Genomic DNA, 26138 nt, shown 5'->3' on the forward strand with positions numbered 1-26138 from the left:
TAGGCAAAAAAACTGAATTGAATTACTAGATTGTTGTGACGGTGCATCTGCAACGCTGCCGTGTCCTTTCCTCGGGTCTTTGTCATGCACATGCGTGCGTTCGGGGATATAAATAAACAATTATTTTAATAAACGTGCCGCACCAATGTCCGCTATCCTCGCAGCAACCGCACAATACGGTTAGCTTATACCGAGAAGGTGCCGGTCATGCGAAAATGAAGGAAATAATCATTATAATAAATTTGACAATGAATAGTACGCACTGTCATTCGCTCCATAATCTAGGCTCGGAGACGCAGACAACAACATTACTATCGACCAATCGACGGATTGGTTTACTCCGCCGCGGAAATTACTAACCAATCAGAAAGCCGGAAGCTGCCACAGACATGCGCCAGACAGCCAATCGGCTATCTTCCAGATTCCGCCTCTCGAAAGACCAACCAGTCAGACGCGCGGTTGGGCGTCACGGCGTGAGGGGTTGACCAATGAGCTGTCTCTTGGGATGCACGGAGGAGGCGAACGTCTGCTAGGCCCAATCATCGGGCTCAGTGCCGCCTGCCGGTGCCGGGGACTGGTGGTGAGTATCCGCAGCAGCGGCGCGTCAGGACGGGCCCGTGAACCCGGAGACGGTACACACTGAGGCGAAAGCGAGACACAGGTGAGTCCGAGGATGCGAACGCGGCCTTCCTTCTGAACTGGAGCTGTTTTTGAAATGACAACGGCGGGATTCGCCTGGCTGCCAGACGGGCTTGTTGTTATGTCGTTGTGCTACCGCCGCTTATGCTGATAGACAATAGAGCCGCTTTGCTTTGCTATTAATTGATGCGGCTTGGCACTGACGTGCGGCGGCGGCGGCAGTCGTCGTCTTCGCCGAGAACCGTCCATTTGTGCGTTTTCACGTCTCGCTTACGAGTCGAAACAAAACCGGTGGACGCTTGTGTTTTGAAAAGTGTTTTCAGCGACATGTCGGATGCTTTGTGATGGAAACGGAATGCCTCCAGTCCTTCTCATTGTTTGATGCTGAGTCTCTCGGGGTTAACCGGAGCCCGGATTCTGCAAATACTTCTTAATGCTCGTTTAAAGAGCACCGGGATGAGATGAGGTGTTAGAATGGTTTTACGGAGGCAAAGCAGCTTGAAGTGCTGGATTAAACGCGCTGGGGAGGAGGCCGGTGGGTGCTGCTGATGGCTTTCGGCAATTAGGAAGGGGGGGCGGGGGGAGAAAAAAATACGAAATGTATCAGCCATTTACGTGGAGAGACTCAACTGGGTTCATGTGCACCTAAATGGCTGCCTGGCGCCTGACAGCGTAACTAAGATCTCACTGTAAAGGGGACAAGCGTTGAATGATTCGGGACGATTTCTTCTCAACTAAGGTAGATTTGGCGTTAGAGACCAGAAGGGAATCAATATGAAAATGTAGTCTGGCCATTATTGTGCAGTTTAGTGCAGCTACTACAACACCTTAGCGGCTGCTCCCTGACATCACATTGAACATATAAGAATCACTTGATTCAACTTTCTCACTTTATTTATGGGATTAAAACCGTGTTTTGGTCCGTCGACTGATGTTCAATTCAGGAAATATTGAAGGAGGTCATTGTCAATGGCTACTATTACTATCATTTCCTAGCAGCTGCTCTTTTTGAACGTCTCCTTGACAAATTGTCACCTCCTTATCAATATAAAGCAGTCCCTAAACCTTAGGTCTAGAAATAGAAGCTAGCAGAAGTTGATAAACTCAGCCCTTTGCTCACACTGTGATAGTTGCTCTGTATGAATGAACGGTTCCTGCTGTTGAAGAGAGTGAATGAACTGTAGTATCCTCAATGATGGAGGCTTTCCCTTTTCCTTTTTGCTGTTCATGGCCCACTGGTAGCTCTAGGTTTGGCTGTATTTAATGCATTTTGTTTTATAGTTTGTAAACAATGATGACCATGAGAATGTGATGTGTCACTAGTTTTAATTTGCATGTCATTATTGATATACGACAAGCAATCACGTTGTACAGTGGAATCTTGCAACAACATCTACTCTGGGGGGGGGGGAGTCAACACATTCAAAGCAAAATACTAGCTACTCAATGATTAGCACTAGTTCCAAATTTTAGCTGCCAATTCCACCGTTTGGACTAAACTGTCTCACGATACTGCTTAAATGTAAGGTTGTACTAATACAGGTAGTCCCTGGATTACAAAGGAGTTCCGTTCCTACGCTGGCGACGTAACCCGAAGTTCCGCGTAAATTGTAATTAACCCTATCAGGACCCCTAAATACCCCCTAAATCTCAAAACAACTATCTAAAAACTAGTGGTGTGCAATCTTAGGCACCTCACGATTCGTTTCGATGACAATTCATGGCGCTATGGTTCGATTATTGAACGATGAATGATCACGATTATCACAATTATCGATGCGTCGTACAGTGTATCACAAAAGTGAGTACACCCCTCGCATTTCTGTAGATATTCAAGTATATCTTTTCATGGGACAACACTGACAAAATGACACTTTGACACAATGAAAAGTGGTCTGTGTGCAGCTTATATAACAGAGTCCATTTATTTTCCCCTCAAAATAACTCAAAATATAGCCATTAATATCTAAACCCGTGGCAACAAAAATGAGTACAGCCCTTAGAAACTACATCCCTAAATGTCCAAATCGAGTACTGCTTGTCATTTTCCCTCCATAATGTCATGTGACTCGTTACAGGAGTGCTGTCAGCATTGCTGCAGAGATTGAAGAGGTGGGGTGTTGTCATTTCCACCTCCATGCTTGACTCTAGGCATGACACACTTATCTTTGTACTCCTTACCTGGTCGCCGCCACACATGCTTGAGACCATTGCAACTACAAAAATTAATCTTCGTCGCATCAGACCTTTGGACATGGTTCCAGTAATCCATGTGCTTTGTTGACATGTCTTCAGCAAACTGTTTGCGGGCTTTCTTGTGTACCGTCTTCAGAAGAGGCTTCCTCCTCGGGTGACAGCCATGCACACCAAGTTGATGGATGGTCAGAGCACTAACAGGCTGACCCCTCACCTCTTCAATCTCTGCAGCAATGCTGACAGCACTCCTGTAACGAGTCACATGACATTTTGGAGGGAAAATGACAAGCAGTACTCAATTTGGACATTTAGGGATGTAGTTTCTAAGGGGTATACTCACTTTTGTGCCTCTTGATACATCAATATGCTTTTCTACTCTATTGACTAATCTAAGTACAGATTTGTGTATGTCGCCCTCTAATGGTAGGCTGACATTACTAGGGTGTTTGCACATCTAGAGCAGCCCAGTGTCAGTCAATGTAAACAGTAATGTTAGCTGCATTTGACTGTGCTGCGGGCGGATACGTCTTTGGACAGCTTTTTTTTAATGGGGAAACTGTTGTTTTCTTCACTGACCAATTATAATCAACATTTTGGACCCAATAAGACAAAAAAAAAAATCCCAAATTGTTTTGGTCAAAATTTGTAATATTGATGTCCCATTGACAACAAATAATGCATTAACATGCGTTAAATTTAGTTTTCGATTCATTCCGAACGTTTCAAAGTCGCTCGATCAATCCAACTGGCCGTCGCTCGCTACCTCGCCTCCCACTCATTCACTCCCAGCCATTTTCACCGGTGCAACCCCCTTCGCTAACGGCCGTTTTACTGGATTTTGACTGATTTTGCAAGGCCCACAGAAAATTCTGTCCTATTGCTATATAAACATGGAACCCACCAAAAAAGACTCTTTTCTTTCAGCAGGAAAAAAGTAAGTTTATCTAGAAATCAGCATTAGAAAATAGCTTAGTTTGAGCAATTTTCCAATTTCTGATGAAATAACAGAGAAATTTAGCTTTTTGTGAGCTTTTATACCACAAGTTCATCTCAGTACTTTGTTATGTACCCTTTGCTGGCAATAACGGAGGCCAAACGTTTTCTGTAACTCTTCACAAGCTTTTCACACACTGTTGCTGGTATTTTGGCCCATTCCACCATGCAGATCTCCTTTAGAGCAGGGATGTTTTGGGGCTGGCGTTGGGCAACATAGACTTTCAACTCCCCTCAACGGATTTTCTATGGGGTTGAGATTTGGAGACTGGCTGGGCCACTCCAGGACCTTGAAATGCTTCTTATGAAATGAGTAAAATGAGTTAAGTGGCGCCTCGCTCGGCATCTTATTGAAAATGTTCACATCACGCCCGTCCTTAGACCTCGCAGTGGCTCCTGGGATATGTAGTTTTTCGTAGTGCTTTCGGTTTTGAATAAGGACAAGAAATGATGGTCTATGCAGCGTTTTAATTTAAAACAATAAAACTATAAAATTTAAATCACATTATCTCCATTTTTTTTTTTTTTGGTTGATTGACTTCAAGTAAAAACGGGGGTAGACCTCAACTTCCACACTTTTCAATGAGACCAAGCAGCGGAACGTGGGTGACGTAATTAACGTGTGACGAGGCTTCAAAGATGATATGCGTAAACATGTCGCCGCCGACATATCCGGTGTTAAAGGGTTAACCTCCTATTCGTTTTTAGCCCCGTCGTTTTATTTTATATTTACTGTCATTTTCTGCCACACGTTGCCAGTCCGTGAAAAGAAGGCCCACATCACACCGGTCCGTGGAGCAAAAAAGGTTGGGGACCACTGTTCTACATAACTCATCTCTTTACTGTGTGTGCCATCAGCCACATGCCTAGTTTAGCTAGGTTGTTCGCGTTTCCGGCTAATCGCTTATTTTCAAATTGGTGCGTTTTTTTGCGGGCGGCATCCAGGTCATTGTCAGTGAGCAAAATAAAATAACTAAATCTTGCCTGTAAAATTAGGACACACAAAACTGTGGTCGGGTAGCGCGCAGCCAGTTCGGTGTAAACTCAAAGATGGGCTAGCTGTCGGTTACCACAATGTTATCCGTAAAGGCAAAGCAATTTAAAGTAAATATGTCAGCAACAAACGGAAATTGGACCGCATTTGGTGCCTAGTGATTTGTTTGTTTCAGGCAGTGTTCCAATAGCTGCAAGAGTGTCCCCAGGTGTCCTGCTGAAAGTACCGCTAGTCAATTTTTAAGGGATGCTGCTTTTAATAACCACGAGCAACAAATAGTCATTTTTCTTGCTGTTGTTAGTAGGTGTTTGTTGGCAGGCCCGTAGTTTAGCTGAGGTTTACAGCGACTATATACTTTCGGAACATATATAGAATACAGTCCGAGCTATTTTACAATACATCATGTCGTATAATATTTATACTGTATATGCGTCAAGTCTCGTTTTGCTCATTTCAGATTTCCTGTGAGAGAAACATTTGACATTTTGGCTCATTTGGAGACGGATATGGTGAGACAAAGGGTACTGTAGAGTGTTAGAACATGTTCATCTTATTTTGAGCTAGGCACGAATCCGAATTAATGGGCCGGAGAGTCTCTTACAGTGGTTGCATCAATGAAGTTTGATGGCTATACCTGTCAAAGCGCCTTCTCATCCAAGCAGTAGGCGTCAGCTGATTCTACATTAGAAAAATATGATAAGTACATTCCATTTTGACATGAAAGAAAAATCTATACGCGATGTTGATCATCAAGTGTAACTATTTCAAAGGAAAGAAACATTAACTCATTCACTGCCAGCCATTTTCACCTTCGCTCCCGGCCGTTTTACTGGATTCTGACTGATTTTGCAAGGCCCACAGAAAATTCTGTTCTATTGCTATATAAACATGGAACCCACCAAATGAAAGATTAGACTCTCTTCTTTCTAGGAGTGCACGATATCCATTTTTTGAAACCGATATCGGTAACTTCCTGCTCCTCAAAGCCGATACCGATATTGATAACCGATAATAAATATATAATTTTGTAAATGTATAACCTGAGTTTTTGAACACCTGGAGGTTTAACAAAAAATAGTGGTGGATTCAACGTAGATTTGCCTTTGATGTCATCAGATTTTTCATAATGACATGAACAAAACAGTGAGTTTCACTTCTGCACTGCCCGGCAGCCAGCTAAGAATGAATGCACTTCCATAAACCAAAAGGCTTGGTCTTTTCTTGCTTTTATGGGAAGACACTCGTCTTATTATTGTGAAAGTACAACAGAAAAATACACATATTTAATACTCAATATACAACAAACTGCACAATACACTTATATACACAACTATTATAGGTATAGCATAGCACACTAGCTTTAGCTACTAAAGCATTGGCTGACTTATGAAGTTCTGTACATATGACCCTTCACCACAGAAGTAAACATATTTTGCACATTAGGGTTGGGCGATATGGGAAAAAATATATATCACGGTATTCCCAAGACAATATCACGGTTTCGATATTATCACGATGTTTTTAAAACACTTAAAATAAAACATTGAGTAAGATATTTTGAAAGATATTTATTAAAAACTCAATACTATGAATATGGGTGAATAACACAATGCAAGAAAACTAGTAAACTTTTAAATGTGCTTTTGCCAACCAACGCAGCCAATCTGAGTTTGATTCAGTGCAAATACAAAAAAATATAGCAGCTGTATAGTAGTAAACATTAAATTACTCAAAAAAGAGAGTATTTTCAACAAACCGGAAATGCACTGTGCAAAATTACAATATATTAAACAAATATCAATAGTAACACTCATGACATAATCAAATACTTAAGGTCAATAACAAAAGAAACTAGTAAACTTTTAAAGTTTTTATAGTAAGTTAATAAAACGCGGTATAACGATGTCCTAAAAAATATGTACCTTCAGCACTTAAGATCGTGAGACGGTTTTATATCGTCATATCGCCCATGTATATTGCACATCCATATGTAATAGTAAACATAAAATACTTACATATATTTCCGAGGCGGGAACGTAACAGAAAGCATTCACGACTGTCAATGCTACCGCTAGACACCGCAATGTGTAAGTGATTGAACCAAACTACTGTAACAAAAAATAGGTGCATTGAATTATTCTGACCAGCAGGTGGGAGCAATGCCCCGCAAATGGTCAACTGATTTCCCATACTATTGGCTTCAAAACACAAGTTGACAATTTATTCTGGTCGACAGCGATCAAACGGCAAGGCAAAATAGCGACAGACCCAGGCGAGGATTCAGGGTCACCATATAACAAGTCGGCAAAATTTTCCCTAGAAAAAACAACAACGATTAGTTAAACAGTCATTCTTTTTGAAGGCTCTCCGGGGCGGGCTGTGAGCAGAAGAAGGGTGTGTTTGGGCGTCGTTTAGGATTATTGTCTGTTTGTGGATTGGACAGGAGGATTCGAGAGTTACTGTTGTCAGGGCAACGAGAGTTGTGGATTTTGCCACCTCAGCGTCAAAGGGTCTCTTGGAGTCTTATCAGTCGTGTTATCCGTTGGATATCGGACGTTCTCCGGTGTTCCTTGTGTTGGGACAGGACGTCCCGCCTTTTGTTCTGGACTGTGCGAGAGAACTGATTGCGGTTGCAGACTTTATGGGTATCATGGATATCTGATGCGTTCCTTCCAATACAAGAATGAGTGAGTACCAAAAAAAAACAAAAAACATTGTGCTTTACTGTTTTGAAAATCAAATACTTTCAGCTTTGTTCTGTTGCCTAACAACTACATGACAGCTACGTGCAGTATCAGTGTCTATATAATGGGATAATTAAAGCGCGTGATGACTTCATTTCATATGCAAATGAGGATGTTGTAACGTCACGGCCTGCCACCGAACCAAATTTTTACTGCCGGTATGTTCACAAGCAAGGTGGTCTTACGACAGCTTGACTTTTACGGCATCCCCGTGTGGAAGAAAGAGTCTGGTCTCTACAGTTGGCCGCTTGTGTTGATGAGAGCGCAATGTGTGGGATGTACTTGCCGACCAGCTTTCTCGATGAGCCTTAAAAAGCTCGCTAACATCGGAAAAATCTCTGTTGGTTCATCACAACGAGCGGCACCTTTCACATTACAAGTTGAGTATACGCTTCTCTGCGTAATTGTGTTGTTTGCTGTAGCCCCCCTGCAATTCTGTCAGATAATGCTCAATTCCTCCCAGAAAATTATTGCAATTACAATTTATTTTGCTTGCAATGAAAAAACACCAAAGAGAATGGACTTTTTTTTTTTTTTTGAATCATTATCATTTTACACAAAACTCCCAAAATGGGCCAGACAAAAGGGTTGGCACCCTTTGAAAAATCGTGTGACGCTTCTCTAATATGTGTCAGGTTAAATGTTTAATTAATGTTAAAATGGATTAGAGTTGACTCAACCTCTGGCCTTGTGTGTACCACATTGAGCGCGGAGAAAATAAAGAACACCAAAGAACTGTCTGGGGACTTGAGAAGCAAAATTATGAGGAAGCATGGGCAATCTCAAGGCTAAAAGTCTTTCTCCAAAGACCTGAATGTTCCTGTGTCTACCGTGCGCAGTGTCATCAATAAGTGTAAAGCCCTTGGCACTGTGGCTAACCTCCCTAGATGTGGACAGAAAAGAAAAATTGACCAGAGATTTCAACCAAAGATTGTGCGGATGGTGGTTAAAGAACCTTGACTACCATCCAAACAGTTTCAAGCTGATTTTTTTTTTTTCATTCTCTTTTGTGTTTTTAGATCGCAAGCAAAAAAATTGAAGATATTACTACCAAAGCATTTGTAATTGCAATCATTTTCTGGGAGAAATTGAGCATTATCTGCAGCGGTGCCAATACTTTTGGCCAGCAGTGTAATAGGTAGCAGCTTGATTCATGATGTCTTATTTACTACTGCCCTTAGAGGGCAGTGTATCCACCCAAATAAGTAAAACTCAATGAAACACTTTCAAAACAAACCATGACAACGCCACTCTAATTAAACGAATCCTCAAAGCAGCAAAATCTGAGTCGAAGCTTTTTTCTAATCAAAGTACTCAAGTTAATCCATTAAATTGTTGCAGCACTACCCATCATGGGATTCCCGTTAGCGCAACTCCATCTTGTGGATGAATAAAGCAACCCCAACAGCTGCTACTATTATTACAACTCTTCGCCCTATGCAGTGGTATGAAAAAGTATCTGAAACTTTTGGAATTTCTCATATTTCTGCATCAAATCACCATCAAATGTGATCTAATCTTTGTCAAAATCCCACAGATGAAAATACAGTATCTGCTTTAACCTATAACGGTTTGGGTGGTATTAGTTTTCATCTTTTAACAAGGACAGCATGCAAACAATGACAGAAGGTGGAAAAATAATTAAGTGAACCCTCTGCGTAAGGAGACTCAAAGAGCAATTGAAATCAATTTTTACCAAACAATTTAAGTCAGATGTGTGCCCAATCACTGATGAGTGCTTTAAAGCTCTGCCCACTATAAAACACATACCTGGTAAGAAATGTCTTGATGAGAAGCATTTTCTGATGTGCATAATGGCTCGGTCAAAAGAACTGTCTGAAGACCTGCGAAGACCAAGAACTGTTGATTTTTATAAAGCTGGGAAAGGATGCAAAACATTCTCTAAAAGTCTAGATGTTCATCAATCGGCAGAGAAATTGTCTACAAATGGAGAGTTTGGCACCGTTGCTTCTCTCTCTCAAGGAGTGGCCGTCCACCAAAGATGATGCCAAAAGTTCAGCACAGAATACTCAGAGAGGTCAAAAAGAACCCTAGAGTCTCTGCTAAAGACTTACAGAAGTCACTGGCACAGACCAATTTCTCTGTACACACATCAACTATATGTAAAACTACAGCCCAGAATGGTGTTCATGGGAGGACTCCACGGAGTAAGCCACTGCTGTCTAAAAAAACATTGTTGCCTGTTTAATGTTCGCAAAAACGCACTTGGACACGCCACAGAAGTTTTGGCAAATATTTTGAGGACTGATGAAACCAAAGTTGAATTGTTTGGGAGTAACACACAACGTCTTGTGTGGAGGAAAAATGGAAAAGCGCACCAACATTATCACCTCATCCCCACCGTGAGCATGGTGGAGGGAGCATCATGATTTGGGGCGGTTTTGCTACCTCAGGGCCTGGACAACTTGCAATCATTAATGGAAGAATAAATTCAAAAGTTTTGTAGGAAAACCTGAGGCCGTCTGTCACACAGGTGAAGCTAAAAAGAGGATGGATCCTGCATAAGACAATGATCCAAAACACAGAAGTAAATGAACTTCAGAATGGTTTCAGAAGAGCAAAATACAGGTTCTGGAGTGGCTAACTCAAAGTCCAGACTTGAACCCTATTGAGATGCTGTGACATGACCTAAAGACAGCGATTCATTGTAGATATCCCAGGAATTTGACTGAACTACAGCAGTTTTGTACAGAAGAATGGGTCAGGATTAGTCCTGATCAATGTGTCAGACTGATCTGCAGCTACAGGAAGCGTCCGGTTGAAGTTATTGCTGCCAACCTTCTGTCATTGCAAACTATCCTTATTAAAATATGAAAACCTATAAATATTTGGGTGGTTTTAGTTCAGTGGTTCTTAACCTGGGTTCGATCGAACCCCAGGGGTTCGGTGAGTAAGTCTAAGGGGTTCGGCGAAAGTAAAGAAATGCTCAGACATATTTTCGTACGCTGATTAAATCTAGGCTTTTTAGACCAGGTTTTGGACTGGTCTGCTCCCAATTTAAAGGCTAATCCATTTCTTTTAAATGCTAGTCCTCGATATGATGGGAGGAGGAACTAGTTTGCTCAGCGGAAGGTTGACTCGCACTTGGTATGAGAGAATACAACAGTGGGTAGCGTGGTCTCAAATTTTGACCTGTTTATAAAACATGCTGTCAAAATAAAATTTTGAACAGGAATTTGCTCAATTATTAGCTTGCTAGCTTAGTGTTTTTTTTTTTTCTTGAAATTGCTTTATTTTCTAATTCCGAAGAGTTCTGCGAATCCACATGTGATACTTGTGGGGTTCGGTACCTTTAGCAAGGTTGAGAACCACCGTTTTAGTGAAGGAAGACAGTTTTTTTATCTGTGTGATTTTGACAAAGATCAGATCACATTTGATGGTGATTTTATGCACAAATGTGAGACATTCCAAAAGGTTCGGATACGTTTCATACCACTGTAAATGAAAACTTTTAAAATAGGCCATTCATTGAAGTGCGGAAAATACGGTAGTTTGATTTCCATGCATCAGCAACTTTTAATTCGAAATATTATTTCATATTAGGAATAAAAATCCCTGCTCGCACTTGGTATGAGGGAATACAACAGTGGGTAGCGTGGTCTCAAATTTTGACCTGTTTATAAAACATACTGTCAAAATGAGAAATTCTGAACAGGAATTTGCTCAATTATTAGCTTGCTAGCTTAGATTTTTTTGTTTTGTTTTTTTTGAAATTGTATTATTTTCTAATTCCGAAGAGTTTTGCGAATCCACATGTGTTACTTGTGGGATTCAGTACCTTTAGCAAGGTTAAGAACCACCGTTTTAGTGAAAGAAGACAGTTTTTTCATCTGTGTGATTTTGATGATAAGATCACATTTGATGGTGATTTTATGCACAAATGTGAGACATTCCAAAAGGTTCAGATAATTTTTCATACCACTGTAAATGAAAACTTTTAAAATAGGCCATTCGGAGAAAATACGGTAGTTTGATTTCCATGCATCAGCAACTTTTAATTCGAAACATTATTTCCTATTAGGAATGAAAATCCCTGTTACTTTGTATGACGTTCATGTAAAACTATCAAGCATGGATCGGTGTGGCGAAATGACAAGTGAGTGCAGAAGAACTTGCTCCTGGGCTTTTTCAGTTGTAGAAATGGTTCAGCAGTCAGCAGCACTGCTGCTATGACTAATCCAGTCAGTGAATAAGCAGGGTGCAGATCATTGCTGCATTGCTGTGCAGCATTTAACCAGGTAGCGCACAAGGTCACCTCAGTCAACTTGCATCAATCGAATCCTCCTAATACTCTCTTGAAGCACTGGAGGACACCAGTACAACTGTGACAAGAAGATTAAATCTGGAGGCTTCCCGCCACCCCCAGGTTTTGCCTTTCCAGATTCCCCGTGTTTGTCCAAATTATTGCCATTTAATCAGAAGGGTTTGTTCGATTTCTGCTCGCATTAGAATGGAATAGTGAACACGGAGGATGTTTTTCTAAACCGTACACTCAGTTGAGTCACACGCGCAGGTCTAAAAGCAAGAAAATTATGTAATGTGCCTGTCAGGAGCATGACTCATGAACTCACCAAAACCCTAAATATAAATAAAATGATGTTAAGCCCACCATTTTATATCCACGAAGACGGAAGTACAGCTTATTCGTTCACCACATTTACAGTGCTGGCTAAAAGTATTGGCGCCCCTGCAATTCTGGCAGATCATGCTCAATTTCTCCCAGAAAATGATTGCAATTACAAATTCTTTGGTTGTAATAGCTTCATTTATTTTGCTTGAAATGAAAAAAACACAAAAGAGAATGGGAAAAAATTATATCATGATCATTTTACACAAAACTCCAAAAATGGGCCGGACGAAAAGTATTGGCACACTCAGCCTAATACTTGGTAGTAGGGTCGTTCCGATCATGTTTTTTTTTTTGCTCCCGATCCGATCCCGTTCGTTTTAGTTTGAGTATCTGCCGATCACGATATTTCCCGATCCGATTGCTTTTTTTTGCTCCCGATTCAATTCCAATCATTCCCGATAATTTTTCCAGATCATATACATTTTGGCAATGCATTAAGAAAAAAATGAATAAAACTCAGACGAATATATACATTGAACATACTGTATTTGTTTATTATGACAATAAATCCTCAAGATGGCATTTACATTATTAGCATTCTTTCTGTGAAAGATATCCACAGATAGAAAGACTTGTAATTCTTAAAGGATAAATGTGACTTTCTATATTGTGACTAAATATTGCCATCTAGTGTATTTGTTGAGCTTTCAGTAAATGATACTGTAGCCATGCCCAAATGCATGATGGGAAGTGCAACCATGACTGTGCGTAGTGCTACCAATTGATATATGTTCTCTGCGTTGGGAAATAACATAAGGTGTTAAGAAAAAGATACTACCTTTCTTCCCCACATTGCTTCCCATGATATTTCTAATCGTAGGGAGAGGGATTGTAAGGCTTTAGCTAAAAAAAGGCTCCAAAGGCTGCCAAAATTCACTCTACTCATATTAGGCTGCCTTTTATCTCTCTATATAGGTAAAACAGCGCCATTACAGATTGAGCGTGACAATGCGTGAGTGGGTCGTGCAGCGCATGCATTAATTGCGTTAAATATTTGAACGTCATACATTTTTTAAAAAATTAATTACCGCCGTTATCAGGATAAATTTGATAACCCTACCGTAAGCCTAAACTAAAGACTCTGGATGAGTGTAACATGTTATGTCTGTAACATTAAATACAATTAGAAAACGATTTAATTAAAAAATATATATACGTATATTTAAAAAAAGGCATGTCCGATATTTTTTTGCCGTTTCCGATACTTTGAAAATGACGTGATCGAGACATCTCTACTTGGTAGCACAACCTTTCGACAAAATAACTGCGAACAATCGCTTCCGGTATCCATAAATGAGTTTTTACAATGCTCTGCTGGAATTGGGTTTGGAAAAATCATGTGATGCTTCTCTAATTTGTGTAATTAACAGCACTTGTTACTAAGCTGTGGCACATAACAGGTGGTGGCAATAACTAAATCACACTTGCAGCCAGTTAAAATGGATTACAGTTGACTCAACCTCTGTCCTGTGTCCTTGTGTGTACCACATTGATCATAGAGAAAAGAAAGAAGACCAAAGAACTGTCTGAGGACTTGGAGAAGCAAAATTGTGAGGAAGCACGGGCTACAGTATCTCAAGACTACAAGTTAGGGGTGCACGATATCCATTTTTTGAAACCGATATCGATAACTTCCTGCTCCTCAAAGCCGATACCGATATCGATAGCCGATAATAAATATATAATTTCTTAAATGTATAATCTGAGTTTTCGAACACCTGGAGGTTTAAAAAAAAAAAAAAAAAAAAAAACTAGTGGCGGATTCAACATAGATTTGCCTTTGATCTCATCAGATTTTTCATAATGACATAAACAAAACAATGCGTTTCACCTCTGCACTGCCCGACAGCCAGCTTCCATAAACCACAAGGCTTGGTCTTTTCTTGCTTTTTTGGGAAGACACTCGTCTTAATATTGTGAAAGTACAACAGAAAAATACACAATAAACTGCACAATACACTTATATACACAACTATTATATGTATAGCATAGCACACTAGCTTGAGCTACTAAAGCATTGGCTGGCTTCTATAACACAACTTATGAAGTTCTGTACATATGACCCTTCACCACAGAAGTAAACATATGTTGCACATCCATAGGTAAGAGTAAACATAAAATACTTACATATATTTCCGAGGCTGAAACGGAACAGAAAGCATTCCGGACTGTCAATGCTACCGCTAGACACCGCAATGTGTAAGTCATTGAACCAAACGACTGTAACAAAAAAATAGATGCAGTGAATTATTCTGACAAGCAGGTGGGAGCAATGGCCCGCAAATGGTCAACTGATTTCTCATACTAGAGTTTAAACTGTAAAGCCAGAACAGTACATATTATCGGTCCTATTATAAATGTTATTGGATTTATCGGGATGATGTCATAATTCCTATTTTCGGACCGATAATTATCGGACCAATAATTATCGTGCACCAGTACTACAAGTCCATCTCCAAAGACCTGAATGTTCCTGTGTGTACCGTACGCAGTGTCATCAATAAGTGTAAAGCCCACGGCACTGTGGCTAAGCTCATTAGATGTAGACGGGGGGGAAAAATTGACGACAGATTTCAACGAAAGATGACGCGGATGATGGATAAAGAACCTCGACTAACATCCAAACAAGTTCAAGCTGCGCCGCTTTCCAAGGGTACAATAGTGTCAACCCGTACTATCCGTCGGCGTCTGAATGAAAAGGGACTCAATAGTAGGATACCCAGGAAAACCCCGCTTCTGACCCAGAGACATAAAAAAGCCAGGCTGGAATTTGCCAAAACTTACCTGAGAAAGCCAAAAACGTTTTGGAAGAATGTTCTCTGGTCATATGAGACAAAAGCAGAGCTTTTTGGGAAAAGGCATCAACATGGAGCATACAGGAAAGAAAACAAGGCCTTCAAAGAAAAGACCAACGGTCCCCACAGTCAACATGGCGGAGGTTCCCTGATGTTTTGGGGTTGTTTTGCTGCCTCAGGCGCTGGAGTGCTTGACTGTGTGCATGGCATTATGAAGTCTGAAGACTACATACAAATTTTGCCGCATAATTTAGGGCCCAGTGTGAGAAAGCTGGCTCTCCCTCAGAGGTCCTGGGTCTTCCAACAGGACAGTGACCCAAAAGCACTAGAAAATGGTTTGAGAGAAAACACTGGACACTTCTAAAGTGGCCAGACCTGAATCCCATAGACCACCTGTGGAGAGATCTGAAGATGGCACCCTCAAATCTCAGAGACCTTGAGCAGTTGGCCAAAGAAGGGTCTAAAATTCCAGCAGAGCATTGTAAGAAACTCATTGATGGATACCGGAAGCGGTTGTTCGCAGTTATTTTGTCCAAAGGTTGTGCTTCCAAGTATTAGGCTAAGGGTGCCAATACTTTTGTTCAGCCCATTCTTGGAGTTTTGTGTAAAATGATGATGATCTTTTATTTATTTATTTTTATTCTCTTTTGTATTTTTTTCATTGCATGCAAAATAAATGAAGACATGACTACCAAAGCATTTGTAATTGCACTCATTTACTGGGAGAAATTGAGCATTATCTGACAGAATTGCAGGGGTGTCAATACTTTTGGCCAGTTCTGTAATTGCTCTTTACCTCAAAAAAAAAAAAAAAATTTGATTCAATTACTCAATTAATCGATGGAATTTTCGGTAGAATTCTCGATTACTAAAATATTCGATAGCTGCAGCCCTAGTGCAGTCCTTTTGATTTTCTAACATGCTTACCATTTTTAGAACCTCTAAGGCCAATTTTGCAAAGATTGACTGAAAACAAGTTGTGCACATTTTATGCTTCTCGAACCGTTAGTCACTGAGCAGCACCAAGCCATACAAATACAATGTATTTGTCGACACGTTCATTGTTGCGTTTAACTAGCATACGTTTGTTGCAATGCTCGGTCCTCTCTTTATCTGTGACTTCCTCCCGCACGCTCCGTGCGAGCTGCCCCAGCATAACGTCCTCTCAGGACCTCTGACCCTGACGCCCATTCTCGGTGGCCGAATGATGCGCGCGAGTCCGTGGGAGATGTTCGGCGCGATGCGTCGGTGTACTGATTGAGTGTCTAATATCTAAGCATTTTGGACCAGGATTTTTTACCTTACTCAGACCTGTTTTGTTAAAGACTGACTGTCAATATAACAGAATAGAATTGTTTCCTAGTTCTCTGAAGAGCCACGGTAAAGCTATATCAATGTATACATGTGTTTTTGGTTTACTACAATACTTTGTGTAACTGTGAGGTTATTGGTCAAGGAGACATGCAGGAGTCAGGAGGTGTCCACTGTGAAGGAATCTGACCTTCTAGCCAGACTGCCGGATTCATGCCAGCCGAACTGCCGGACCCGCGCTGGCGCAGCTCTAGCAACCCGGGTCGGCGGGACATCACATCCCGGCCAAAAGACCAAACTCCGCACTTTGACCTTCATCTTAACCCCTTGTACTTACTCCATTTTGGAAGCTGGAAAAAGGCTTCGAAACACAAGTTGACAATTTATTCAGGTCAACAGCGATCAAACGGCAAGGCGGAACAAAAGCAGACTCAGGCGAGGAGGCAAGGTCACCAGATATCAAGTCAACAAAAGGTTCCCGAGAAAAATGGCAATGCTTAGTTAAACATTCAGTCTTTTGAAGGCTCTCGCAGTGCGGGATGTGGGCAGGAAGAAGGGTGTGTTTGATTATTGTCTGTTTGTGGATTGGACAGGAAGATTTAGGAGTTACTGTTGTCAGGGCAACGAGGGTTGTGGATTTTGCCACCTCAGCATCAAAGGGGCTCTTGGAGTCGTGTTACCAGTTGGATATCGGGCGTTCTCCGGTGTTCCTTGTGTTGGGACAGGGTGTCCCGCCATTTGTTCTGGACTGTCCGGGAGAACTGATCGCAAGAGTTGGTGGTGCAGACGTGGGCTTGTCAGGGTCAATCTTGCTCAGTCAGTTGCATGAAGCACACGTTGGGCTTCTGTGATAAGAAGGTGTCATGTATCTCTTATGTCCTATATTCTGCTTGTTTTCCTTAAACTATGGTATAAGTGCTATTTATTTTATATTGGGTGTGTTAGAGTAATATAAACAGTAATTACGAGAAACGATACTATTCCCTGATCGATTAGATTATATTAAGTGTGTTAGAAACAGTTAGTCGGTGCCTCCTTCATTCCCCCTCGGTGGTTGAATGTGAGTGCTTCATAAAAAATATTTCCTGTTTTATTTCTTGTAGTAACACTTGTTGTTCAATACGCAAGGTCGTTTACCTTGTCGGTATTAGCGGTCGACCGACATAGGGACTTTTTCCAACATCGGCCATTGAACGATTAACACAAAAAATGGCTGATTAATAGACAAAAAATAAGCAGATGAGAAAGGGTTTTGATCATGCATCTGTGCGGTCAACTGTTGCCAAGACTGACTGACTGTAGGACCCCGGAAGGACCCTGCAGCAGCTTGAAGGCAGGCTGCAACTTCAGGCTTGGCTGTTTTGTAATTATTGTAAGATTAATTTTTTTTTAAATCTTGCATGAGAGAATACGCAATGTTGCTTTAACCTTTGAGGTGTTTACTGAGTGATCCTTTCACTCTAAATGTACTTGTAGCATTAGCATAGCGTTCACGTTCGCATTAGCTTCAGCATGGCGAGCATCCTCTTGATTGCTCAATTATTTACATCTCGTCGTGATGTTCTGGTGGGTTTCATTATTTGAAAATAATGTACTGTTCTTTCTGAGTGTGTATAATCACAAAAAGAAGTGCTGCATTCGGTCATAATTGTACATTTGAAGCTGTTGAAACAATTTTTAAAGAAAATTGACAGTCATTATCTACGTGGCTTACAAAATATATATATACAGTGGGGAGAACAACTATTTGATACACTGCCAATTAGAGCTAGGAATCTTTGGGCACCTAACGATTCGATTACGATTCAGAGGCTCCGATTCGATTATAAAACGATTATTGATGCACCCACCTCCTTTTTTTTTTTTTTTAAATGGTTTGTACATTAGTTCCAAAATTGTTCAAAAATGTCTTGTATTTCTTTTCTTCTGTTCCCTCATACCCCTTCCTGTTCTCTTGCTTTGTCATAACAAACGAGGTATGTTCAATGATCACAATGGAAGTATGTCATACTCTCAATGTGAAACATTAAAACTGTTCAGACAAACCGGACACTAAGACTTCCATTCTCCGTATCAAACAGCTGAACAGGGCAGGTTACAAAAAATGCATCAACTCATCCTATTGGGGGCAAAAACTTTTTTTACCCCATAACCTCCAAACAGTTCAATGTTATTTCACCCATGGCTTTGGTTGCTATATTTTGCTCACAAATCCACAGAAATGTTCATCCCGGTCCAACATGTAAACATACAACAACACTGACTATCAATGACGAGCGTGGCATTGTTTTCATGTACTGGACGTATCTATCGCTGCAGGATATTGATAGTCGTATTGACCGAAGCATTCCGCCCTATTTAAAGATATCTACGCTACTTCGCTCTGACGAAATGTCTTATGTTCCCGCTGCTTTTTTTTTTTTTGTCCTCTCATTTGGCTGGTGAAAGAGTGAATGCCCCACCCTGTGGTCTGAAGTACTGCTCTCCCTCCTCTGTCAAAATGCCAGCTCTTCAAGGAAGAGATTTTCCTCTTTCTGCTATGAAAACACAGGGCCGGCGCTCCTCCCCTCACTCTCTCTCTCTCCTTTCCTTTCTGTGTGACGACCTGACCACTAACAGCTACGTATTAAGAGATGATTCCATACCCTGAGGTTACAAACCGGCTCAAACTGGTTGAGTGCGTTTTGACTGCGCGCTCTGTCTCTAGGCAAAAACAAATAAATTGTCAAAAAATTACATCTGTACACCCCCTCCTTCAGGCAATACGATCGTCTTGCCACACATGCCGCTATTGTCTGACAACTGTGGTTACTCTTGACTGTTCTTCGTAAAGGTAATTGATTGTAGCTGAAAATTTGACTCAAGTAAGACTTCAAAAGGTAAATGTAACATATTACTAGTACTCACTTCTGATTGTAGCAACCTGAACCCCCATATGAGAAAGTTTTTTGCGCTCGCTATTCAAATCACTTACTTTAGCCTGTCGTTACATTTGTTGCCTCTACCCATAGACTTCAAAAATCTATTGGCGTGCCACTTCGTCATTCTTTGCGCGACGCCTTATCAGAGGGGGTCGAGCTTCATTTAGTAATAGCCGAAGACGGCACACGCTCATGTCGGATTCAAGCTTGGATTTACTTATGATTGGATTTAACTACGAAAGCTGTTCCGCATACAAACAGGAAGGATTGTCTCAGGAGTGATTTGTTCCAGGATTCAAGGTGAATATTATATTTTTCGTACCATACATGTGTGATTGAAGAATTTAATCGCAGGCATTTTTTTCTTTGTTTACACATGGAGGCGGCTAGTTTTCGTAACTGACTAGCCTCACAGTTGGCAATATTTACGCGAAATAAATGCTGCCTGCACGGTGTCTTGCTTTTAACCAAGAATCGAGACTCTTTACGTCCATATCTATAAAGAATTTGGGATTTAGGCATTCATTCACAAGAATTTTCACCAGAAAAGCTCCTTTTGCGCCAGGCGGCCGCTAGCCTCATTCGCAAACATAGGCTACGTTCATACTACAGGTCTTAATGCACGAATCCGATTTTTTCTTGTTTTTCCGACTCGAGTGAGGCATTAACTTGACGGTCTGAACGTGACAAGTCGCATAGAACTGGACCATTTCAAATCCGATCTGGGTCACTTTCGTATGTGGTTCAAATCCGATCTGGGCCACATTTTTCCAGACTGTCGCGGCGGTCTGTACTGTCCACTCTCCCAAATCGGATTTCATGCAGCAATTACGTCATCAAATAGCGAGAGAGACGCTATGGTCGCGTTGCAGCTGTGCATTATTAGCGCCTAGCTTGCAGTGAACACGGCTTTTGGGGAAGGGCTGAGCTTGACAACAGTCATAAAAAATAAAAATGGGTTGAGGATAAGCCTGAGAATGCTCAGTTTTCTCTCTGCTCCAAGTGAGCAATATTTCAACATTGCCTACAGGGCCGAGAGTCGGGGCAAACTGCCCGTATGTGTGTGTGACATGCACGGACAGTGCTTGCATGCTATCGATCCATATAAACTTTGAATATAAGCCTAAACGGGGATTATTTATGTCTGTTATTTGTGTCCTCCTTTTGAAAAGCAAAATATGATATCCCTGGAATGACGGATGATGTGTGTCATTTGTTTTGATGCTTCTGCGCATGCGGGTCTTCTTGCTCAGCGCGTGTCGGACTGCGAATTAGTGTGCATGCGTAATACTTGAACGGTCTCAATGGACAAAGGCAGTCTGAGCGGGCACGCCAAAAAAACGGATATGACAAAAAATCGGATTCGTGCATTAAGACCTGTAGTATGAACGTAGCCATAGTAGCATGGTACGTCTGTAATATATGTCAAATAAACGCTAACTGTAAGGTTTCTTTGCTTTTAGTCAGGAATCAAGACTGTTTTACGTCCATATCTAAAAAGAATTAGGGGATTTAAGAATTTATTCACAAGAATTTTTGCAAGGAAAGCTCCTTTTATGCCAGGCGGTTGCTAGCCTCATTCGCTAACATAGTAGCACAGTACTGCGTCAATATACTTAATATAAACGCTAACTGCATGGTTTCTTTGCTTTTAACCAAAAATCGAGATTGTTTAACGTCTATATCTATAAAGAATTCGGGGATTTAAGTATTTATTCACAAGAATTTTCACGAGAAAAGCTCCTTTTACGCCAGGCGGCCGCTAGCCTCATTTGCTAACATAGTAGCATGTACTTCGTTAATATACGTCAAACACTAACTGTACACTTTCTTTGCTTTTAACCAAGAATTGAGACTGTTTTACGTCTATATCTATAAAGAGTTCGGGGATTTAAGTATGTTTTCACAATAATTCTCACCAGAAAAGCTCCTTTAACGCCAGGCGGCCGCTAGCCTCATTCGCTAACATAGTACCATGGTACTTCGTTGGTATTCGTCAAATAAACACTAACTGTAAGGTTTCTTTGCTTTTAGCCAAGAATCGAGACTGTTTTACGCCCATATCTATGAAGAATTCGGGGCATTTAAGCATTTATTCACAAGACTTTTTGCCAGAAAAGCTGCTTTTACACCAGGCGGCCGCTAGCCTCATTCGCTAACAGTATATAGTGTATAATGATAATGAAGGGATATTCTATTCTATAATAAGTTGTGATTGTATATAGAATTTATTAATTTTCTATTTACATATTATTTATGATAGATTCTGCATGTTTTCCTCAAGTATTAAATTTCTGATGCTAAATTGAGTGATTTATTAGCTGTTGAAAACTTGCAGTAAAAAAAAAAAAAAAAAGGTAGCTATTTTGGTCAAAAACTTACATGGTAAATAGTGCTATTGATCCTGAAAATATAGGTGATTATCTCTGCCTTTGGTGATTTTTGTCCATCTAGTGTAAAATCTGAGACTTTTATAGCCATTTTAAGTTGTGTTATACTTATATAGAAAATAATTAATCGGGATTTTATCAGGGAACACATTTTTTGATGCCGCTGCTCATGGAGACTCATATATGGCTGAGGTAGGTGCCTGTTTTGGTTTTAGGTCAGTAGCAGCTTTGGTTTTGAAAATATTTGAAGTTTTTGAAAATAGGCCCACTACGAATCGGCCCGGTTTCCCGTGTCATGTCAATAGGTTATGAAGTCTATGCTCTACCTGAGTACAAGTTGTAATTGATATGTGGTAAAGGAAGTGACACACAGTTGCATAATTCATTGTCCGTTGTGCTATTTTTTTGCATTAGGGATTTTATAACTCATTGTTTATCTATGGACAAGTTTTTTTTTTTTTTTTTTTTTTTTTTTTTTTTTATGAGAGGTATTTGTTCGGGAAATTGTGAACAAGGCTGTAAGTGTAAAGTCCTATTTTTCACCTGGGCATTCTCAGGTGAAAGGGCTCTCGAAAGACCAGTAGAAAGTGCTGTGAGCATGTCACATGACTGTCAGGGGAGCAGAGCTTGCACATTTGGTCGTGTGCTCAAGTTGTTGTGGTAATTGACTGACTGCGCCTGCATTGAGTTTAGTGTGGTGCCTTTGTCTGGTAAATTGTATCAAGAATGGTTTCAGGATAGTCAATAAATGATATTGCCAAATTAATATATTTCTGACTGACTCCCCCCTCCACCCGTCCTTTTTCTCCCTGGTCATAAGTCCCCTTGACATGGTGTCAACTGGAAATACAACTAGCTAACGATAGCACCAACATATTTATAGTTAGTGTAGGCGTTCTGCGTTCAATGTACCGTATTAGCCCAAATATAAGACGGTCCTGATTATAAGACGACCCCCTCTTTTTCAAGACTCAAGTTTGAAAAAAGACTTTTTGAACACCAAATTATTTTTTATACAGAAAATAATTACATCAGAAACAAATGATTATAACAATACGTTTGAGAGAAAAAAGCATATTGTTTTACCTCATTCAAATCTTAATATCTGAACATTTAAATATGTAAACTAAAGTGCGATCACATTTGTAAACGAGTGGCTTCTGGTTTTTGAAATGTAAATAAACCAAACAAGAAAATTGCAATAACTGCATTTACCATCAAAGTGAGGTCTAACTGTAACTGTAGTATTGAAACAAATCTGAATAAGCAAAAACATTGCAATAAAATAATGCAAACTGGTTAAACTTGAGAGTAGCTGAGATCTATCATGACAGAACATCGCTTCAATGATATCTGGCGCCATCTAACGTCGTGAATGGGTATAATGTCTAGACCTCGAATAATAGATGACCCCCACTTTTTCACTCTTATTTCAATGCAAAAAACATCGTCTTATATTCGGGCCAACTCGATATTTCTTGTTGTTTTTTGTGCTTCTTCTGTCTCTCTCTAATGAGGGAACAGAAAAAACAAGAAAAGGACACTGCTGGCCAAAAGTATTGGCACCCCTGCAATTCTGTCAGATAATGCTCAATTTTTCCCAGAAAATGATTAGAATTACAAATGCTTTGGTAGTAATATCTTTATTTATTTTGCTTGCAATGAAGAACACAAAAGAGAATGGAGAAAAAAAAAAAATGAAATCATTATCATTTTCCACAAAACTCCAAAAATGGGCCGGACAAAAGTATTGGCACCCTCAGCCTAAAACTTGGTAGCACAACTTTTAGACAAAACAACTGCCCAGAACCGCTTCCAGTATCCATCAATGAGTTTCTTACAATGCTCTGCTGGACTTTTAGACCATTCTTCTTTGGCCAACTGCTCCAGGTCTCTGAGATTTGAAGATCTCTCCACAGGGGTTCTTTGGGATTCAGGTCTGGCCACTTTAGAAGTCTCCAGTGCTTTCTCTCAAACCATTTTATAGTGTTTTTGGGTCATTGTCCTGCTGGAAGATCCATGACCTCTGAGGGAGACCCAGCTTTCTCACACTGGGCCCTGCAAAATTTGTTGGTAGTCTTCAGACTTCATAATGACATGCACACGGTCAAGCAGTCCAGTGCCAGAGGTAGCAAAGCAACCCCAAAACATCAGGAAACCTCCGCCATGTTTGACTGTGAGGACCGTGTTCTTTTCCTTGAAGGCCTCATTTTTATGTCCTGTAAACTCTATGTTGATGGCTTTTTCCAAAAAGCTCTACTTTTGTCTCATCTGACTAGAGGACATTCTTCCAAAACGTAAGTTTTGGCAAACTCCAGTCTGGCTTTTTTATGTCTCTGGGTCAGAAGTGGGGTCTTCCTGGGTATCCTACCATAGAGTCCCTTTTCATTCAAATGCCGACGGATAGTACGGGTTGACACTGTTGTACCCTCGGACAGCTTGAAGTTGTTTGGATGTTAGCCGAGGTTCTTTCTCCACCATCCGCGCAATCTTTCGTTGAAATCTCTCGTTAATTTTTCTTTTCCTCTCACATCTCGGGAGGTTAGCCACAGTACCATGGGCTTTACACCTATTGATGACACTGCGCACGGTAGACCCAGGAACATTCAGGTCTTTGGAGATGGACTTTTAGCCTTCAGATTGCCCACACTTCCTCACAGTTTTGCTTCTCAAGTCCTCAGACAGTTCTTTGGTCTTCTTTCTTTTCTCCATGCTCAATGTGGTACACACAAGGACACAGGACAGAGGTTGAGTCAACTTTAATCCATTTTAACTGGCTGCAAGTGTGACTTAGTTAGTCAGTAACAGGTGCTGTTAATTACACAAATTAGAGAAGGATCACATGATTATTGAAATGGTCCCAATACTTTTGTCCGGTGCATTTTGGGAGTTTTGTGTTATGTTAAATGATTATTTTTTTTCCATTCTCTTTTGTGTTTTTTCATGGCAAGCAAAATCAATGAAGATATTACTACCAAAGCATTTGTAATGGCGTACCTTAAGCAACACGTCACTTCCGCTCATTAATATTCATGACGTTAGCTACTGTTGCTAAGGGAGGACACGCAACCGTTTGTCCCCAATAGGAAATGATTGGAAATCGTGTACGAAGGAGATGTTTACAAAGCTAAACCTACCAATTCTCTCCGAAAATGATGTCCCTGGTGCCAAATTCACTTGCAAAGATGTGGAAGTACATAAAAATGTTCAGTTAAAGCGATGGCTTGAGTGTCGAGGGCTGAAAAAGACAAAAAAAAAACGAGCCGACCTTAGCATAGCCTTAGCTTTTTAATCGACCCGACTGACAATGACATTCTCCTGTTTCAACAAGCTATCCTTTACCACCAGCCCCGTCTTTCCTATATATTATATCTTCTGGTTGTCCTACCTCTCTGACCGTTCTTGGGGGGAATTTATATTTTGTGTAGCGATCGCAAATGCTACTCAGTGACAGCCAATGAACACTTTTAATTTTTTTGTTCTTAACAAATCTTAATTCTAAATATTATTTACACTTCCCCCTTACTAGTTTTTTTTTTTTTTTTTTTTTAACAACAGAAACGGTAACAGTGGCAGTCGGATACCATTGTAATTCTTTCCAGGTCATTCATTGTCAGACAGAAGCAGTACGCCACAATGTCACTCTAAAAAAATAAGTTAAAAATATAAAAATGGCTTACCTCTTTGTCCTCTGAAAGACCATGCCAACCCAGCAAAATGTTTACTGCATATGAAATGTGAATGGATTCACCGAGCTGGTGTTAAAGTCCGCGCTAGTTGATTCAGTCTTTACATTTTTTCCTCCCGAGTTTTTGGTTTCGGGAAACGTATGAAGAAAACATCCTTCATATGTCGTAATGTCTAGAGTCATTTCTACAAGTTCCATAGCAGCAGTTTTTTATCGGCATGTTCTTTTTTGAAAGATTACCAGAGAAAAGTAGCACAAATAACATTGTTTCTATGCTAGGGCGGATCTATAATGTCCCACTTCGGCTTTACTTCCACTTTACGATGCGACGTCATGGTCTAAAAATAGAATGCGTGCGGCACGCCATTGCAATCATTTTTTTGGGAGAAATCGAGGATTATTTATATCAGATATATCGTGTCCAAATAATCAATATTGTCATGAAATCGGTGATTTACACTCCTTATCGTCATACAGAACAAATTCAAAGTTTCTTCCAGGCTGTAAATGTTTTTATTTTAACAGAGAAATAAAAAATGTTAACAGGGAGCATCAATTTCAAATCACTTTCAAGGGCCTTGTTGTCAGTTGTTTTTTTTTTTGTGCCAAGGAAATATTTTTGAAAAGCCTTTCACATTTAAAACCAAAGTACTGGTAGAAACTGCTACGTTGGACACGTGACAAATTTGGTTCCTACTTCAAATGCGGTTTCAGTTGCAAGGAGTACACTGAGAAAAAAATTTAACCAATGGTTACTCCAAAAAATTGAGGCAACAAAGTGACACTTGACATAATTGAATAGAATTTAAGTTCTAC

The 26138-nt window shown here is 40.4% G+C and overlaps 1 protein-coding gene across 1 annotated transcript in view; it reads left to right on the top strand.

Annotated features, from left to right (window-relative positions):
- The first annotated feature begins 551 nt into the window (after positions 1 to 551).
- Positions 552 to 26138, top strand: part of gatad2b (GATA zinc finger domain containing 2B) — a 110128-nt gene continuing 84541 nt past the window's right edge. Inside the window, exon 1 of the mRNA XM_057827361.1 lies at positions 552 to 661. The gene's annotated coding sequence lies outside the window, so the exon portion shown is untranslated. The remainder of the gene's footprint in view (positions 662 to 26138) is intronic.

This window comes from Corythoichthys intestinalis, chromosome 22 (assembly GCF_030265065.1).
Source record: "Corythoichthys intestinalis isolate RoL2023-P3 chromosome 22, ASM3026506v1, whole genome shotgun sequence".
In the NCBI taxonomy this organism is placed as follows: Eukaryota; Metazoa; Chordata; class Actinopteri; order Syngnathiformes; family Syngnathidae; genus Corythoichthys; species Corythoichthys intestinalis.